Source organism: Rhinolophus hipposideros, assembly GCF_964194185.1.
Source record: "Rhinolophus hipposideros genome assembly, chromosome: 15".
NCBI lineage: Eukaryota > Metazoa > Chordata > Mammalia > Chiroptera > Rhinolophidae > Rhinolophus > Rhinolophus hipposideros.
This window is the reverse complement of record NC_138061.1, coordinates 48404125-48424174: the sequence shown is the minus strand read 5'-3', so window position 1 is coordinate 48424174 and position 20050 is coordinate 48404125. Positions and strand designations below refer to the sequence as shown.

Here is a 20050-nt window from a genome sequence, read left to right as displayed (position 1 = left end):
GATTCAATTGCTCAATATTAAATGTAGGCAATGCATGCATGATGTATTAAAACACAAATCAGAGCAGAAAGGTGTGCGGTGCCCCCGGCCCAGTTTCCCAATTCCTCTTTCCAGGGGGAACCACGGGTACCAGTTTATTGTGTATCTTTCTAGAGACAGTCCCTATACACACGTAATGCAATATGTAAACATCAAGAAAAGGAAGAGATTAATAGCTACTCGCGTCGCAAAGATGAGGATTGAGTTAGAGATAAAAAAACAACAACACTGAAGCACAGTGGAAGGTGACGCCCACGAGGCACCTGAAAAATCTAGATCTGGAACCCTATCTTTTTCCTCTACAGGTTCTCAAACTTTTGGTCTCAAAGTGTACATTCTTAAAAATTGTTGAGCATCGCAAAGAGCTTTTGTTTGTGTGGATTATATCTATTGATAATTACTGTATTACATATTAACATGCTTTGATTTTTAAATTTATATTTTCCAAAAGAAAATTAGTGAGGACAGTGGCGTCGTTTTACATTTTTGCAAACTTTTTTTTCTATTCGTATGACCTTTTGTTTTCGTCATTATCAACTACTATTTATTCGATGCTGAACTGCTGTGCAGGGAGCGAGCAGTATAAATAAGAAGTCAGGCGTTTGGGAATCGTTGATTAACATTGTACACTAGGTATGTTACCATGCAAAGATACAGGAACAGAGTATCGGTGTTGCCATGACAGCCTTTGTGGTTTTAAAGCAATATTTAATCACAAGTCCATCAGGGAACAGGTCACCTGTCTACTGCCCTTTACACCATGTCCATGAGCCCTGTATTCATGCAGAGTTAAATGTGTGCTTAGAAGTTGTAAGGAGACAGTCTAGTAGTATATTTGGGAGAGAAAATAATGGTTAAGTACATGCCAAGCTTTAGCTCAGCCATTTGAGCAAGTGACTTATCCTCTCTGAGCCTCAGTTTCTGTTTCTATGAAGTGGAATGGTAGTATCTACCTTCAGGTTGTTGTGAGGATTAAATAAGAAAATGAATGTAATGCACTTGGGCACAAAGCATAGTACACAACAAATGCTCCATAAATACTAGCTCTCACGATATAACCAATTACCACTAGAAAGAGTTTAAGCCTGTTCTTATTTGACTTCTTGCTCCTAATCAAGGTCCAACAAGTTCAACTGTAAGTATCAGAAGATGTTCCTGTCCACAGCTTTATTAAGCTTATATTCACCTGGATATTTTAAAAGGTGACTTATTCAAGAGATATAGGGACATTTGGCTTCTAGTTTGTGGGAGAGCTTTTCCTTCTTCCCCTCTCCCCCTACCCCACATCAGCCCCACAGCCAGTCCCCAGATCCAGAGATGGAGAGCCTGGGGCAAGGTCAGACTTACACATCACAACTCCATCCTGTTCAACAGGTAACTCTTACAGCAATCCTTAGAGGAAGAAGGTAAGGGTCTCTTCATATTTCTGTGACAAGGTCCATAGTTGCAAAATAGTCCATGGAATAAGTAAATAGAGCCCATAGCTGTGTGACAGGTGGCAACACTTTCAGATCTGATTCCCGGCACATTTTGGTGTGTGAATACCATGACAGTGAAAAGGCATGCCACTTTACACTAATGTGGCTCTCTCACTAAAGTAAAGCCTGGGACAGTAAGATATGGATGGCATGGCTTTAAAACTCAGTAGCATCATTGTGGTGCAATTGGTTAGCGTATTTGGCTGTTAACGGAAAGGTTTGTGGTTTGAGCCTACCCAGGAATGGACTTGTTTCCTGCCAATTCCTTGGTGATGAAAATATTCTAGCATTCGATATTAGTGATGGCTGCACAACACTGTGAATGTACTAAATGCCACTGAATTATACATGTTAAAATGGTGAATTTTGTGTTAAATGTATTTTACTACAATAAAAACAAAACCCCACCAAATGCAGTGGAGGATGCATTTTCCCAACCCTGTGTTGTAACTGTTTTCTTTCCTGACATGTATATACCTACCATGTATATCTGAATATCTGATATCTGATATCTGAATGCCTGTATGTACATCAGCTTTTTTAAAAAATCTCTGGTCTGGGTGTTCCACTCTGTAGCATTTTGGCATCACCCAAGAATATGTGACTCATCCACATCCCCGTTTTGGATTGGGTTAAGTATTGTATTAACTGCACATAAACTCCCTTGTAAGACTCTTTGGCCCTAGCACATATTTGCCTAGTACAGAAAATTCTCCCATGCAGAGGGGCAGGCTGGGAATGGGATGTGTGTCTGCCCTTTCCAAAGGCACTGTATGGCTTTCTTAATAAATGGAAAACAGAAGAGAAAAGGTCTGTAAAAGTACAGTTGAGATTCTTCTCTTAGCCAGCACAACTTCCTAGCACACGACTCAGGACTCTGTTCTTTTGGATAAAGCAAACATTGTTTTTGTATAAAGCAAAGATCGTGAAAGGTGGCAGGTTTTTAAGATCTATGTGAGCACAGAGTACAAAAGAGAAAGGGGGAGTTGGGAAAGATTCACAAAAGAGACAGCACCTGCCGGGAAGTCCTTGAGGCAGAAGGCGGTAAATACCTCCCAAGGAAAGGCGTCAGCAAAGCCAAGGAATCTTCATACTGGTCAAGACTGGCCTTGGTGAGCAAGGAAGGATGACACTGTGGAGGAAAAGACTCCCTGGGCAAGTTTTTGTCCTCACTCCAGCCAGCAGATTTCAGCTGCTCTTGCTATACCCTGTCTTTCCAGAAATATGAAGGTTTGTGAAAGACAAACAAGCCTATGATGGCATCTGTGACCAGGGATCAGGGAGAAGAGGGCCATGGGGAAGATATAGGTGGAATGGAACAGAGGTGTGGACAATGGCTGCTCAGCTGGGATCACGTTGCTCAGGTTCTGCGTGTAGCCCAAAGTCCATCCCACGTCTCCGCTCCGGATCTTGCCCATGAAATGAATATTCTTCCAGGAATATTCCAGGCGGGGTGAAGTGATAGCCCCTCTAAAGGGTAGAGATAATGTAGGTTCCGGAAAAGTAGTTTTCACTCAGGTTCTTCACTTCACCAAAATGTATCTTTAGCTCTTCCCCAGGCCCAGAACAGGCTTTTCTACCATGTCAATCACCTTTTCCTCAGAGGGGGGTTTCTCTGATGTAACTTTTTAAATCTTCATCACGTAGTAATAAGCTGAAAATGCCCCCAAATGCCCTTGGAGTGGTGGCAAGAAAATCCTATTGCAGAACAGTAGAAATAAGGGCAGTAACTGATATTGAAGAATTTTTTTTTTCCCCAAGTCAAGTTGTCCTTTCAGTTTTAGTTGTGGAGGGCGCAGCTCAGCTCCATGTCCAGTTGCCGTTGTTAGTTGCAGGGGGCGCAGCCCACCATCCCTTGTGGGACTCGAGGAATTGAACTGGCAGCCTTGTGGTTGAGAACCCACTGGCCCATGTGGGAATCGAACCGGCAGCCTTCGGAGGTAGGAGCACAGAGCTCTAACCACCCGAGCCACCGGGCCAGCGGTGTTGAAGAATTTAAAGATGCTTTGCTGCCATCATCGAAAGTTCTCAATACCCTGGATTTGCAGCTGATAGAATGGAAGAATTGTCTCAAATGCCCGGGTGCAGGGACTGTCTTGAAGGCCACTTACATGCATTTCCCTGTTGTATCCATGGTTAAAGCGCGGGTGCCTGAGGGTTCTGTTTGTACCCAGAATGTCCTTGGCTGGTTTCTGCAATAGTGCTTGATCCTTCCCATAACACAAGAAGCTGGTGTGTATACTCTGTAGTCCTTGCCATGCAGACAAAAGTACAGAGCGTTCCATGTAGACTCAATAGTCTGATTTGGGGGCACAAAAGTAGTTCGCAGAGAGTCTCCCTCAAGGTCTAAAGCTCCGTAAGTTTCCTGACTCTCAGTTTCATTTGGCATCAGGTTGAGCCACCTCAATTTCTTAGTGCATTTTCCCAGCAGATAGTTGATCGTAATCCAGCCATCAACACCTTCCTCTTTGCCAGTGATAATTCTGGCACCCTGGAAGTTAAAAGGGTAGTTGCTGCGTCACCACAACCAGGACCTCGTCTGTCAACAATTCATTTTCTTTTTTTTTAAATAAAGTTTATTCTTTTTTAGTTAGTTTGTTTTGTTTTTTAAAGATTTTATTGGGGAAGGGGAACAGGACTTTATTGGGGAACAGTGTGTACTTCCAGGACTTTTTTCCAAGTCAAGTTGTTGTCCTTTCAGTCTTAGTTGTGGAGGGCGCAGCTCAGCTCCAGTTCCTGAGTTGCCGTTGCTAGTTGCAGGGGGCGCAGCCCACCATCCCTTGCGGGAGTCGGGGAATTGAACTGGCTACCTTGTGGTTGAGAGCCCACTGGCCCATGTGGGAATCGAACTGGCAGCCTTCAGCGTTAGGAGCACAGAGCTCCAACAGCCTCAACCACCGAGCCAGCCCATTTTCTAGTATGCTGAACAACCGCATACTTGCGTGGTTCCCCAGTAAACAGGTATCTCTTGGTGCTGGGACTTTGGAATCACTTCTCTGGCTCTTTCCATGCATGCAGTCAGATAAATGCCTATTTCATGTGTTGTATTTTTTTTTTTTTAGCATATTTTGAGATTCCAGGACCTTATACCTTGCACTGTTCTATCTGACTCACCTCCCCTGTGTCATTCTCCTTTTCTGTTGGCCACTTATAGATGTACAAAGTCGTATGGGAAGAGCCTGCATCCAGCATTTTCTGGCAATGGTTTGTTCTGGGTCAGCCCCACAGCTGTCAAAACAATCACAGCCGTGATAGAAGAGAAGCCAAGGATAATCAGGATATTTCTGGAACAAAATCTCTTCAGTTCAGAATCCTTTTACATCTTCCATAATTGGTATAGATATAATTGGTAGCTTTTGTTTTCTTCCTCTCTGCTCCTTTTTATTTTTTTTTCCAGCCTCTGCTTGCAGTGGTTGGTCTCAGTGAGAGAGGTACGTGAGGAGCAAAGATATAACAGACCCTCAGGATTGTGAGAGGGGGTAAATTAGCCAGCCTGTTTAGGAAGGAACCTCAAACCCTGTGTCTTTTTCATTGACTGGAAATGACAGATTGGCTGAGGAGTCCCACTTCTCATTTCCCTAAAGCTACCAGAAGGCTACTTAAGGTTGTAACGTTTGGTATTCTTGAAGCAACATATGTTGAACTATCTATATTTTTGCTAACATTTAAATTTCTGCTTAGAAGACAGCTGGAGCCTCATACCTGTTTCTTCATTCAATTGTGGTGTTTTGATTCAAGTATATGAGGAAAACCCAGAGTCACACAGGTATGTAGTTGAAAAAGAAAGAACCTCACAGGTCCCTGGACACGGTCTCAGGGACCCCCAGGGATCCCCAAACCACACTTTGGAATCGGAAAGATGATCCTGGGTACTGTCAACATAGCACCCATCATTCCCATTTTGCAAATGAGGAAATAAATTGAGGCATGATCAAAGGTGTGATCAAAAATGTGGTGAATGTTTAAATTAGAAAAATTTAGGGCCGGCCCGGTGGCTCAGGCGGTTGGAGCTCCGTGCTCCTAACTCCGAAGGCTGCCGGTTCGATTCCCACATGGGCCAGTGGGCTCTCAACCACAAGGTTGCCAGTTCGATTTCTTGAGTCCCGATTTCTTGACTCCCGCAGGGGATGGTGGGCTGCGCCCCCTGCAACTAGCAACAGCAACTGGACCTGGAGCTGAGCTGCGCCCTCCACAAGTAAGACTGAAAGGACAACAACCTGACTTGGAAAAAAGTCCTGGGTGTACACACTGTTCCCCAATAAAGTCCTGTTCCCATTCCCCAAAAAATCTTAAAAAAAAAAAAAAGAGAAAAGAAAAATTTACTACGGTAAAAGACACATTGCCATCCCCCTGAAAATACTCCCCCTCACTTAGAACACACTTATCCCATTGTTTTTGTCACTTTCTGAAGCAGTTCTGGAAGGTCCTCTTTCGTGAGTGTCTTTAGTTGTGCTATCGTGGCTGCCTCGATGTCCTGAATCAATTGAAAACGTTTTCTTTTCATGGTTATTTGACTTTGGGGAAGAGCCAGAAGCCGCACAGTGCCAGATCTGGTGAATAAGGTGGATGAGAACACACCATGGTGTTTTTATTTAACAGAAATTGCTGTACCAGAAGCGATGTGTGACACAGAGCGTTGTCATGATGGAGGATGAAGTAAAGACACTCACGAAAGAGGACTTCCAGAACTGCTTCAGAAAGTGGCAAGAACGATGGGATGTGTTTGAAGCGTGGGGGAGTATTTTGAGGGGGATTAATGGCAATGTGTTTTACTATAATAAATTTCTTTTTATTTAAACATTCACTGTATCTTTTGATCACACCAAGTAAAACAGCTACTACTTCAATACTACTTGGAGAGCCAAACTAGCCATGTAATTGGAGGGTTGGAACTTTTAGTCCCACCTGACCTTTGGGGAGGAGAAAGGGGCTAGAGATTGAGTTCATTCACCAATGGCCAATGACTTAATTGATCCTGCCTTTATAATGAAGCCTCAATAAAAACTCGAAAGGACTGGGGGTGCGGGGCTTGGAGAGCTTCCAGGATGGTCAACATGGAGATTTGGGGAGAGGGACACACCCAGAGAGAACATGAAAGCTCCGTACCCTTTCCCCATATCTTCTCCTATGTATCTCTTCCACCTGGCGGTTCCGAAGTTAGATCCTTTTATAATAAACTATTAATCTAGTAAGTAGAACGTTTTCTGAGTTCTGTGAATTGCTCTAGCAAATTAGACCCAAAGAGGGGGTCGTTGGAACCTCCAATCTCTAGCCAGTCAATCAGAAGCACAGGGGACAACTTGGGCTTGTGATGGGTGTCTGAAGTGGTGGTGGGGGGTTAGTCTTGTAGGACTGAGCCCTTAACCTGTAGGATCTGACACCATCTCCAGGTAGTTAGTGTCAGAACTGAGTTGAATTGTAGGACACCCAGCTGGTGTTGAAGACTTGCTTGGTGGTGAGGAAAAACCCCACACATTGGAACGGGGAGCAGAATCTTATCTCTGAATGAGGTTACCAAGATCACTGGGGATTGGGAAGCTGCTGATGTGGTCGTGACCCCATAGATACAGTACGTCTAGACCCAGGCCTGATGGATTGCAACGATTGAACATGTAAAATGTACGACATTTGGGCAGCCCTTTCTTGGAACTTTTAACATTTATTAGTATAACCTGAGTTTTAAAAAGTGAAAGTGGCTTAGATAGCCTCAACCCAGGTGCACTCTTCCTATAGTGTGTTATTCCACTATTTACCCACCTAGACTTCCCAATGCTCATTTCTTTTAACTCCCCTGTACTCACCAGGTACTTTCTTCCCTCTGGTTCCATCTTCCTCAGGGGCAGAGGGAGACTGTTCCCCACCCTCTATAATGGGGCCACCCACACTAGACCTGAGTCATCATAAGGATAATCGCCCCTTACCTTTGAATAGCTCTTTTCCACCTTACAAAGCACTTTCAGACCATTATCTCACTTAAGCCAAGCCACTGTCCTGTGATGGAGGCAAGCTGTTTATTATTCTTATCTGTATTTTACAGATAAAGAAACTGAGGCTCAAAGAGGTTACGACTTCTCTGAGGTCTTACAGCCAGGACCCATGGAGCTGGGTCCAGTGCTCAAGCTTCTGGCCGGCCATCCTATCCACTTTCCCCTGCACCTGCCGGCCTCCTGCATGAAAAGAGGGCAAGGTGCCCCATGGGCGCCCACTCTTTATCGCCACATCTGCTGAACTCATTGGGGGATGAGCAACATCCATTTCCTGAGCTCCTGAAACATAAGAAGCAGAATATGTTCAAAAGGCAGTGATAATTATAGATAACTTTAATAGGCTTCTAGGCTGAGTCAGGTGTTGTGCTGGGCCTTCTAGAGATTTTATCTCTAATACTTCCAACTGCCATAAAAGGGTAGGTACTATTATGCCATTAACAGATGAGGAAGCAGCCTCAGAGAAGCTAGCTTCCCCAAGGGCACCTGCTGTATCTCTAGAATTTCTCTAGCCCCTCACTGTGGTTGGGAACAACCCACTGTGCACAGACTTTGGCATCAGACGTGTCTCAGTTCAAATGCTGGCTCTCCCACTTGCCTACTGTATGACCATGAGCTCTGAACCTGTCCTGTCATCTGAAAAATAAGAGGAGGAACCTCTCATTTACAGAGTGCTCTTCTGAGCACTAAATGTCAGGCCTGGCCAAGGTCTGGCTGACGGGAATGGTGGTTAGGCACCAATCCAATCCAAGAAGGTGCCAGGGGCCACGCGGCTGGGAGAAGAGGGACAGGCAGGAAAACAGCATATATGCTGAGGGGATTGTGCTTCAGTCTCAGTATTTCCTCCTTTGGAAGTTTTGTCAGCTGATGCCGACAAGTGTCTGTAGTTGTAGATTTCAGAAAATGAGGTACGGTTTCTTCAAAGTTCCTTCGGCATAATGAAGTCCTCCATTGCAGCCGTTTTATGACCTGCCTGTTTACTTCAACACCTTAGTCCCTGGCTTTCTCTCTTTCCATCCCAATGTTTAGTTGACAATTCTTTGTGGGTACAACCCTCCCTCTATTATCCTTGGTCTGCCAGGTGAAAATGGGCAGTACACTTAATGCCACACTGTATCAGGTGGTATGTGCTAGTTTTGATAGTGTGAACTCTAACCAGAAGAGCACTTTTGAAATGAAAATGCACTGTCATCCAAACAGTGAATGGTATACCGTGCCAGCCACAGCCCAGAGGCAAAGCACATGGCATACAGCACCTGGGAGCCAAGAGTGGGTGCTCACCAAGTTGAGGCAGGAGGCATTCTGCCCTGAGGAGCTTATGCCCTGCCCTCTCATGGGTGGAGCTGAGGGTTTTCAACAGAAATACTTTTATGACGACTGGATGGGCCCTGTTGGGTTCAGGGTGGAAGATTCTAACTCGATTCCTGGAGATCTGATTCTCCATGTAGGCTCTGGATAACTTACTTGGCTTCCATCTCTCCATCAACTAATTCATTCAGAAATGTCAGCTCAGCTCCTGGTATGGCCCTGGCTCTAGATTAAGGGGTGAACAAGGGGAGATCTCATGAAACTTCCTCCTAGCCATGGGATTCACCTGCCTTGGTGACAACTCCTTATGTATAGTTCTTTGGCTGCATATGGATGGGGTTATTCATCCATCCACACTAAATTATGCTCAGAATCCCTGGGGTAGCAATGGTTGGTGGTATGTATTGGATTGTATCACCACTCTGTCTTCCATGGCTTCCCATTACTCTTAGAATCTTGAATAAGACCCTCCCTGGTCTGGATTCATCTTCCACCTTTCTTCCTCTCACCTGCTATGCTCCTTTTCCTCAAATGGACCATGTTCCCTGCTGTCACAAAGCCTTTGCACATGCTGGGCCCTTTGCCTGGTTGTTCCCTGTGGTGACCAGACATTCAGGTGACCCCATGATCCTCACCTCCTTGTAGTCACACCTTTGAGTGTGGGTGGGACCTGGGACTTGCTTCTGTACAATAGAATATGGCAAAGGTGATGGGCTGTCACTCCTGTGATTATGTTATGTAAAACCCCATCTTGCCAACAGACTCACTGGAGTCAGTCCCTCCTGCCCTCCCTCCCTCCCTTACTCCTTCCCTCCTCCTGGCTTTGAAAAGCAAGCTTTCATGAGTTCTGCAAGTCACAAGGAAATGAATTCTGCCAAGAACCTGAGAACCTGGAAATGGATCCTTCCCCAGCTCCCCAGTCAGGCGTCCAAGTGAAAGTGCAGCCCTGCCTCACACCTTGCCTGCAGCCATGCAGAGCACCCAGCTAAGCCGTGCCTGGACTCCTGACCCACAGAGATTGTGAGCTAACAAATGTATTGTTTTAAGTCACTAAGTTTTTTGTTTTAAGTTGTGTAAATTTGTCACTGTTTTCTACATGCAGCATAGAAAACGGCTATATTTTCTCATCTCCGCCTAGCTGACTCCTCCTCATCCCTTGTCAGTCCCATCCCACTCAGACGAATGTTCTCAGGAGAGCCTTCCCGACCTTCTCTGCCAAGGCCAGAGCTTCTCCTGCCATCGTGTGCCTCACCTAGACGTGATCTGTGCAGTTAGAATTTCTGTGTGATTATTAGATGACTATCTGCCCCTTCGTTACACTGCTAAGAGCCATGCAAGCAGCCTGTCATGTTCTCTGCTTTTCCCCAGGGACCACACCGTGCCTGGCCCGGGTTGGTGCTCAGTAAGTACCGAATAGACAAATGATTGGTAAGACATTCAAGGTCAAGGGTACAGAGATCAGCGGGGGCTGGATTGGTCGGTGGTGAGGGGCTACCATGACTTGGGAAGAATGCATATGGTAGTCCTAAAGACTCACGTTTATTGGGATACACCTGCAGAACTGAAGCTAAAAGGGTATTTTGGGGGCATCCTTGGTGGGAATCATATATGTCCGTACAATAGTCACATTGGGACATCCCAGGGCTTGGCATGAATGTGTTTCTCTTGCAAGCTCAACTCCTTTCTCCTTCCAGAAGAACGTCTTATATTTTGATCACCAAGCAACTCTCTTAATGAGGTCTTTCCTGTGAGCTTATACCTTCCTACTCAGAGGAGGAAAAATGTGGGGAGCTAGAGAGGGGTGTGGGAAGTTGGGGAGAGCTTCAGCTTGGCAGTTTCAGTAAGGCCCACAAAATGCTACATAGCTTGCCCCAGTAAGTGATAGAAAGGTGAATATGTGGGTGCTTGGTACTGAATTGTATCTCACCCCCCAAATTCAGGTGTTAAAGGCCTAACCCCCAATGTGACTGATGTGGAGACGCGGCCTACAAGGAGGTAATGAAGGTTAAAAGAGGTCATAAGGGTGAGGCCCTGATCCGATAGGGCTGGTGCCTTCGTAAGAAGGGGAGGAGATACCAGAACTCTCTCTCCACCACATGAGGACACAGTGAAAAAAAAGGTGGCCGTCTGCAAGCAGGAGGAGCGACCTTACCAGAGAGCAAATTGCCAACAGCTTCATGTTTAACTTCCTAGGCTCCAGAACTGTGAGCAAATAAGTTTCTGTTGTTTAAGCTCCTCAGCCTATGGTATTTTGTTATGGCTGCCTGAGTAGATTTAGACATGGGCTTATCCAGAAGGCTCCAAAAACAAGGTTGGGGGGCTTCAGAGTTTAGTCCTGTGTTGTCTGTGTCTCAAACTGGACTCTTTGTGTCTCCCATGATGTTTTGGCATTAGAGTTTAAACATATCCAAGTCTCTGAAGCTTGAAACAGCCCTCCCTCCATCCCAAGGCCCTTCCTAGCTCTGGCCATGTTTTCCTCCTTTCCTTGCAGCCATGCTACCTGAAGGAGTTGTCTGTACTTGCTGATCACTTTCTCATCCCCATTCATTCGCTCTTCAGTCACTTCAGATTGGCCTCCATTGCAGAGAAGCTGCTTTGATGTCCTATCAAAGCGGACACTTTTTCGTCCTCATCTGACTATTTTTCTCCACCCTTTCTCTTCCTTTGCATTTCTGGACACTGCCTCTTCTGTGTCTCTTCGTCCCTTCCTGCCGCTTGCTTGCTTGCTCAGATAAAGCAAGCTGCCATGCTGAGGGAAGATCTACGGAAAGACCCACATGGCAAAGAACCAAGGGAAGCCTCTTGGCGACAGCTCATGAGCTCTTAGTCCAATAGCCCACAAGAACAATCCTGCTAGCGACCATATGGGTAAACTAGGAAGAGGATCCTTCCCAGCCAAGCCTTGAGAGACTGTGAGAGACTCAGAGCCAGAAGACCCAGCTAAGCCACTCCCAGACTCCTGCCCCGTAGAAACCATGGCATAAGAAGTGTTGTCTTTAGTCACTAAGTTGTGGGTAATTTGTTAGGCAGCAGGCAGCAAGAGATAGCTAATGCAGTCACTAAATTGACTTCTCAACCTGCTAACAGGCAATGAATGACCTGTAAATTGAATAACACCCATCTAGTTCTAGATGTAAGTCTTGTGTTGGGCGTCAAAGGGGAGATTCGAGGATGGATAAGACCCGGCCATTGCCTTCAAACGGCTTTTAGTGTCTATCGAGGATCTAGAAATGTAATAGGATGCGTGTATTTCTAAGGCAGGGTGTTCCGACTATTCAGACAGTAGAAACAAATGAGAGGTTCCCTCAGGCTGACATACACCATTGTGATGAGCACTGAGTTGGTTTGATTGCGGAGTCCTTAGGCGGAAAGCACAGGCTTCACAGGAGAACCCAAAGGGATTTCCACGCCCAGAAAGGCTTGGAAGAGAGAGAAGGAGCCCATGAAAAAGTATCCGGGGAAGAATCAAAGTGGCCACAAATTGTATCTTATTTCCCCTGTGGTTAGGGTGGGGGTGGGGTGGGGGTGGTGAGGATGACCAGGGCTGTTGTGGGGGTTAAGTGAGTAAATGCGTGTAACATGCTTAGAAGAGCGCCTGGTGCATACTAAGGGACTCTGTGTTGTTTTTGCTGTTTTTCCATTGTCCTCTGATCTTTGCCCTCGCTGTGTTCATGAACAACTTTCAAATCACCAGACCCCACAGCCTTTCTCAGTCCTTCCCTGCCTTCGCTCCCTGCAGCTCTGGCCCTGCTGCCCGAGGCCACCACTGAAGCTCTCCAGGCCCTGCCGTCTGGAGCTGGGCCTGCCCTCTCTGCCCGACTGACTTCTCCTTTCCCACCCCCAGCTCCCACCTTCAGAGGTCTCTCCAGTCTCCTTCCTCAGACTTTCTGTTCTTCGCACATGTTTGCAAACAGGGCTCTGACCTGTGAGACTGCAGCCTTGAGCTCCAGCCCTTGCTTCTCTCGGGACCTTCAGACCTCTGATTCCCAGACTCGGTTGGGCAGCTCCAAATGGTTGTCCCCTTCGCATCCTTCCCAACCCGTCATAACCCCTCCTCCTCTTCATTCACCCCTGCACCAGCATGTCTTCCTGCCAGCTGAGTCCTATACAGGGCACAACCCAGCCCCCCATCTCTCACACGGGTTCATCCTTCTCCCCGCATCAATTTCCAAGTCCCGCAGAGTCTAGCTTAGAGGTACCTCTTGAATCTGTCCCTTGTCTATTTCTTCTGTACCTTCAGCCAGGCACTGGTCTTCCTCACCAAGACTACAAAAGGGCTTTCCTGTGGGTCCTTCCGGAGTTTAGTGGATATATGTGTAAGCTATGGAGTTAGGCTACTGGAGACTGAATTCTAATTCTACCACACAGTAGTTGTGTGAACTATGCCAAGCTCTTTACCTTCTCTATGCCTTAGTTTCATCTTTAAAATGGGACTACTAATGTGTGTGTGTGTGTGTGTGTGTGTGTGTGTGTGTGTGTAGATTAAATAGATAATGTGAAATGCCTGGTAGAAAAAGTGATAGTTATATTTTAGGTATAAATTATCATCATCATCGTCACCGTCATTGTCACCATCATTGTTGCTCCTCCAAATCATCCTATGCTCCGTTCCTTTCTCCCAGAGTGCTTCTGTGGTCACATCGCTCTCTTGCTCAAAGGTTTTCAACACTCTTCATTACCTCTGGGAGATGGCTGCAGGTATGGTCTCAGTATGTTTCTTCCTTCTTGTGTCCATGCCCTTGGTGGCCCTTTCATATTGACTTTGCGCTTGACCATGCTCGTATTTTGACTAATGGGGTAAGAGAAAATTTGTGCCACTAGCAGAAACGCGGTATGTGCTTTTGCTTTGATGCTTGCTTTCTAGACAAGGCTGCCCTCTGGGAGATGAGAGACCACCTGGAGCAGAGGGACCTCCTGTCCCCTCTGAGGCCCCTGGACCAACAGTTTGCCCATTGCCAGACATGGGAGTGAGACCCTCTTAGACCATCCAGCCCCAGTCAGGTGCCAATATGATGGCAGAGGTCAGTCAAGCCAGCTCAGACCGGAACCACCCAGCTGACCTATAGAATTATGAGAAATAATACACATTGGTTGTTATGAGCCACCAAATTTCAGGGTGGTTTGCTGCAAAACAAAAACTAACTGAAACATCCAGTAAGTCAAGTACCGCCTTGTCATCCTGGCAGCAAAAGCTCTCAGCTCGGTGTACCTTTTCATCTCATTCCCACTGCCTCCTTATCCCGCAAGCCTCCGCCGAAGGTGAGCTCTTGTGTTCCCAGGAATGCTGTATGCTTTCTGTCTTCTAAGCCTTGGCTCAACCTCCTCTGGGAATGGTTTTCCCTTCCCTGCTCCTTTCCATTCTCACCCCTTTTGGTCTTCTGTGTCGATTGAAATTGCACCCATCCTTTAAGACTTATTCAAGTATCAGATTTTGTTGCTGTCGGGCAAATTGAGAGTAGTCTGTCTTTGAAACTCTTTACTTGGTATTGCCCAACTCATATTGCTCTGTGTTGCAATTTGACAGTCTTTCCCTAAGTGGGAGCGGGATTCTTGGTGTTCCAGGAGCACTGAGGTGAGAGTTATTCCCTTTTCAAATTTCTTTCACTTGAATGACCCAAGGCGTTTGTGTGTCTTTTCTATTTTACTAACACTTGCTAGACTCCTTTTGTAACAAAGAGAGTAGCCTAGGAGCAGTAATTTGCTAGAATGTAATATCATTGTTTCATTGTCATTATATTTTAAATTCTTTTCCAGTTTTATTGCCACATAATTGATTTACTGTATTTATTTTTATGGTTACTTTCTATCTATGGCATGTGATACTAGTTTCCATTTGTAGTAATGATATAAAGTTTCCTTTTAAAATAAACATTTTTAAGTTAAAAAGTGAGTCAATTTAAAGGGAAAGAAAATAGGTAAACAATAGTATAGTATGCTGGTAAACTGTAACTCCAAGAAAAAAAAAGTTCTGATTTGTAGTGTGTGCTGAGTTCATGTTGTAAATTCTCCCACCAGGCCTATTTCTAATAACCAAGGTGATGCCACTGACTGTAGAGTTGGGAAAATACCTGTCCATGAACTGTCTGAGCCTGTGTAAGTGACGCAAGCTCACCAATGGGTGTGCTTCAGACATCGCAACTATCAGGAAGGCGGTACGGCGATGGCTGAAGCCTGTGAAAACACTTCATTCAAGTCACTTTTTTTTTTAATTGGGAAAGGGGTGCAGGACTTTATTGGGGAACACTGTGTACTTCCAGGCCTTTTTTCCAAGTCAAGTTGTTGTCCTTTCAGTCTTAGTTGTGGAGGGCTCAGCTCAGCTCAAGGTCCAGTTACTGTTGCTAGTTGCAGGGGGCACAGCCCACCATCCCTTGCGAGACTCTAACCGGCAACCTTGTGGTTGAGAGGACGCGCTCCAACCAACTGAGCCATCTGGGAGCTCAGCAGCAGCTCAGCTCAGGTGCCGTGTTCAATCTTAGTTGCAGGGGGCGCTGCCCACCATCCCTTGCGGGACTCTGAGGAGTTGAACTGGCAACCTTGTAGTTGAGAGCCTATTGGCCCATGTGGGAATCAAACGAGCAGCCTTCGGAGTTAGGAGCATGGAGCTCTAACCGCCTGAGCCACTGGGCCGATCCTCAAGTCACTTTTTGTATGAACCTTATTTTCCATCGCAAAGTGCAAGTGTCTTGAGGGTACTGATTGTTTTTTGTTCATCTTTGCAAACCCTGCAGTACTTGGAGAGAGGCTGATGGTGGGTACCTCTCAACAAGATGAATCTTCTGGAAGAGGGCTGGGTGAACTGCTCTTCTGCTTAGGATGACAGTGACTTGCAGTGACCTTGAAGTCCTGGCTATTGGTAACTCAGTTTCAGGTAAAGGTGTGGCCCTAAGCGGAGGACTCAGGATGATGGAGGCAGTCCAGATGTCAATAGGCCGTCATGTTTTGTTTCTACCTAAATGTACTTTTCACTCAAGGGCTATACGATAAGAACAAATACGAGAAGAATAAAGTGGAAAAAGAGAGATTGAAGACATTGTACTTGGTTTCTAGGGCTGCTATAACAAAGTACCACAAATTGGACGGCTTAGCAACAGAAATGTACTGTCTCACAATTCTGGAGATTAGAAGTTCAAAATCAAGGTGTCAGCAGAGTTGTTTCCTTCTGAGGCCTGTGAGGGAAGGGATCTGTTTTAGACCTCAGTGCTGGGCTTGTAGATGGCCCTCTTCTCCTTGTGTCTCTTTACAATGTCTTCCCTTTATGCATGTTTGTCTATGTCTACATTTTCCCTCTTTATAAGGACACTGGTCATATTGGATTGGTGTCCACCCTACTGACGTCATTTTAATTTGATTACCTTTGTAAAGACCATATAGCAAAATAAGGTAACAGTTTGAGGTACTGGGGGTTAGGACTTCAACATACCTATTTTAGGGGACACAATTCAACCCACAACAGGCCTTGATATTGATTCAAGTAATTCTTAGATGGGAAGTGGTCCCGATCAGAGCTCTCAGTCATCAGAGGTGAGCTGCTGGCTCTGTCCACAGGAGAGTGTCTCTTCCACAAGTGCCCTGCGAATTTCTCCTTCTCAGCAAGGGGTAACCCCTGCAGGAAACAATTTTGTCATTGCACAGGAGGTTTCCTATCTGGCAGGCAGTTTGCAATGCTTTCAGGCACCAACAGGGGCTGTGTTCAAGCCCTGACAAACACCTAAGCCTCTCTGTTCATAGGTGAAGGGTATAGAGCTTCCCTCTCAGGTTGACCAGGCTTGGACCAGTATCCGAAAGGGCCCAGGCCTCCGAAGATGCTCTGGATCTCTTCGGGGGAGCCTGTTTGGGGCCAGCTGAGTTTCTTCACTGAGAAGCCCTAGTGTAGCTTCCCTTTGCACAGCCCCACCTTTCTGAGCTATTCTGAAACTGAAGGTGGCAATAGATATTTTGTGAATGAGAGCTAACATTTTGCCAATTGATTGTGTTCAATGAAATCTGTAAACATTTACTGAGCACCTACTGTGTGCTACATATTGTGGGAACATTATTGAGCACTGCAGTAGATTGCCAAACCAGCAGTGACTCTCTACCCATCCTTGTATCCGTGTCCCTTGCAACGTGACTTTGCTCTTCCTGCCATCAAAAGATGGAGTCTATGTCCCCACCTTTGGACCTGGGTTAGATTTGTGACTTGGATTAGTCAATAAACTATGGAAGTGATGTAGTGCCAGCTTAGAGCCTAGACCTTGGGAGCCCTTTCCTGATTCCACGCTTGCTCTTAGGACCCCGCAGCTCCCTGTGCGCCAGCCAGGACTGGCATGCTGGTGGATGAGAGACACATGGCTCAGTAACCCCCCAGAAGCAGAGCCCTCTGGCTGCCTAGCCATTGACTTCAGATGCCTGAGGGAGTCCAGCTGAGACCAGAAGAACTGCCCAGCTGAACCCAACCTAAAATACTGACCCATAAAATTATGAACTAAATAAAGAGTTATTGTTTTAAGCCACTTATAAGTTTTGGAGTGTTTTATTATGCAGGGAAAAAAATGTGCTGACTGATATAAGCACTTACTATGTGCCAAGTTCTGGTCTCAGCAGAGTCTTGTGAGAAAAGATTTAGGCGGAGATGGCATAGAAATGGGCCTGATGAAGTACGTGCTCTGGAGAAGCAAACACACCAGTAGGAATAGAAGAGGTGGCATTTGAACTGGCGAGGGGTCTGGCCATGTGCAATCGGAGGGTCCAAGATGAAATTCCTGAGAGAGGGGGCTGAGTAAGGTAAGACATGAATATGGGATACATCAGACAGTTGTATTTACTGAGCACTGTACTGGCTGTCTCAGGTCTGTGTATGGCCTAGCAGGGGACAGAAGACATCCATTTGTGGAAATCGGCCAGAAATGTAATGCTGTTTTTTGTGGTTTTTTTAAAGATTTTATTGGGGAAGGGGAACAGGACTTTATTGGGGAACAGTGTGTACTTCCAGGCCTTTTTTCCAAGTCAAGTTGTTGTCCTTTCAATCTTAATTGTTTTTGTCCTTTCAGTTTTAGTTGTGGAGGGCGCAGCTCAGCTCCAGGTCCAGTTGCTGTCACTAGTCCCACCATCCCTTGCGGGAGTCCAACCGGCAACCTTGTAGTTGAGAGGATGCACTCCAACCAACTGAGCCATCCGGGAGGCAGCTCAGCTCAAGGTGCCCTGTTCAATCTTAGTTGCAGGGGGCGCTGCCCACCATCCCTTGCAGGAGTCGAAGAATTGAGCTGGCAACCTTGTGGTTGAGAGCCCACTGGCCCATGTGGGAATCGAAATGGCAGCCTTCAGAGTTAGGAGCACGGAGCTCCAACCACCTGAGCCAGCGGGGTGGCCCCTGGTTTTAAGAGAAATAGAAGTAGCAGGGTCTGCTTTGTCTAATAAGAATCTTGGGCATAAGAGGACTCGATCCGTTGGTTATTTCTATCTGCACTTCGTATATATGTGGCAGGGATACAGTGATGATGAGGCTGGGGGGAAGGAGTCAGAAAACACGGCTGCTCAGGCATTCTCATGAGTGGTGATAAGCCCTTTTGAGGGCAGAGTCTGTGTCTGATTTGTTTTGGTATGCCCCAAGACAGTGGGCCTTGTCCGCAGCAGGCATTCAGTTTTGAAAGACTTTCTCTGAAGATGTTTCTAATTCCCTTCACTTTATTCCTGCTCACCCATTGTATTAGTTTTCTAGGGCTGTTGTAAACCCATTGCCACAAGATGGGTGTCTTAAAACAAGAGAATGTATTCCCTCACAGTTCTGGAAGCTAGAAGTCTGAAATCAAGCAAAGTTGGTTCCTTTTGGGGTGCTCTGAGGCAGAATCCCTCCCTTGCCTCTTCCTAGCATGGGGTCTTGTCCACAATCCTTGGGATCCCGTGGCACGTACATGCTTCACTCCAGCCTCCGCTTCTGTTCCACATGCCATGTCCCCATGTATCTACTTGTCTCCTCTCTTCTCATAAGAGCACCCTCCTCCACTATGACCTTATTTTATCCGCAATGACCTATTTCCAAATAAGCTCACAATCTGCGGTACTGGGGGTTAGGACTTCAGCATATCTTTTTGGGGGGAGACAATTCAACCCATGACATCCATTAAGACCCATAGGATCCATCAGTGTATTCCTAACCTGTCCTCAGAGGCAGAATTAACTATTCTTTCTTCGGAATTCCCACATAGTTAATATGCATTTCTGTTTATTAGACCATGTGACTATTGGTCATTGTCACTGATTGAGTCCCTGGCCTCATCGGTAAAGCCTGGGGAAGGCCTGTGAGGCAGCTACCCTTCGCCGAGTTACCACACGGGGCACTGCACTAAGCATTTCGTGTATTAGTCCTCACAAGGACTGTGTGAAGTAGGCATTTATATCTTTTAATTACTATTTTATAGAGGAGAACATTGGGTTTCAGAGCGGTGAAGTAATTTAGTGCAGCCAGAATTGTTGTTTCTAAAAAACCTGAATGGACACTTGAAGCCATCACGTGAAAAGTTTCCGATTCCCTGTCTTCACGTTTCTGAAACTACCCTGATCTGGCTAATTGAACTCCATTCCCTTGAGAAAAACAAGTCTGGAGACTTAGTCTTTGGTTTCCCTCTCCACCCTGTCCTCCCAAGTGTTTTCCGTCCACGAGCAGCACACAAAGCGGATCCACCCCGCGGACGAGCGCGCGCGGGCCGCCCTTCCGTGCGCGCCACTCCCGGGCGCGGCTCGGGGACCCGCGCACTGCTTGGTCGCGCGCGGCCCGGGCCCGCAGCCTGTTCCCGCCCCGGCGCCGCTCTAGACCGGCGATTGGCCTGGCGGCCCGGCGTGCAGAGCCCCGGCGCCGCGCGCCCCTCCTGCCGGCTCCAACGTGCGGCTGTTGCATGGGGCGCCGCCGGCGGCGGAGGGAGCGTGACTGCGCGGCGCAGGGCGCTAGGAGGCATTGTCGCCGTAAGTGGAGCAGAAAGCGGCCTGGAACGGGGCCCCACGCTTCGCGCCCCGCAAAGTAAACGTAGTCGGAGGCTGAGCGCTGGAGGGGCTGGGGGAGAGAGGGAGAGAAGTGTCCCCGTTTCTGCAGCGTGCCGTCCCCTCCCCCAGGTCACCGGTGCAGAGAGCAGCGGAGCACCTGCTGCGGCTTCTCGGGTGCCCAGGGTCCCGTCGCCGCGCGGGCTCCTGCTGTAGACTGCGGCTGGACCCGGGCTGGCTTGGGGGAGTGGGCGCAGCGCTGCCGGGTAACAGGGAGCTCAGGGAAGC

The 20050-nt window shown here is 46.9% G+C and overlaps 1 protein-coding gene and 1 pseudogene across 4 annotated transcripts in view; one reads left to right on the top strand and one right to left on the bottom strand.

Moving 5' to 3' along the window:
- Positions 1 to 2718: 2718 nt before the first annotated feature.
- Positions 2719 to 4846, bottom strand: LOC308508203 (ectonucleoside triphosphate diphosphohydrolase 1-like; annotated as a pseudogene). The gene is made up of 3 exons: positions 4416 to 4846; positions 3443 to 4030; positions 2719 to 3288 (listed from the first exon to the last, which is right to left on the bottom strand). The product of its transcript is annotated as an ectonucleoside triphosphate diphosphohydrolase 1-like (transcript).
- A 14762-nt stretch (positions 4847 to 19608) lies between these two features.
- LRRC20 (leucine rich repeat containing 20) overlaps positions 19609 to 20050 on the top strand; it is a 69958-nt gene continuing 69516 nt past the window's right edge. For all 3 annotated transcript variants that reach the window (XM_081074527.1, XM_081074528.1, XM_081074525.1), the window contains exon 1: positions 19609 to 19747. The gene's annotated coding sequence lies outside the window, so the exon portion shown is untranslated. The remainder of the gene's footprint in view (positions 19748 to 20050) is intronic.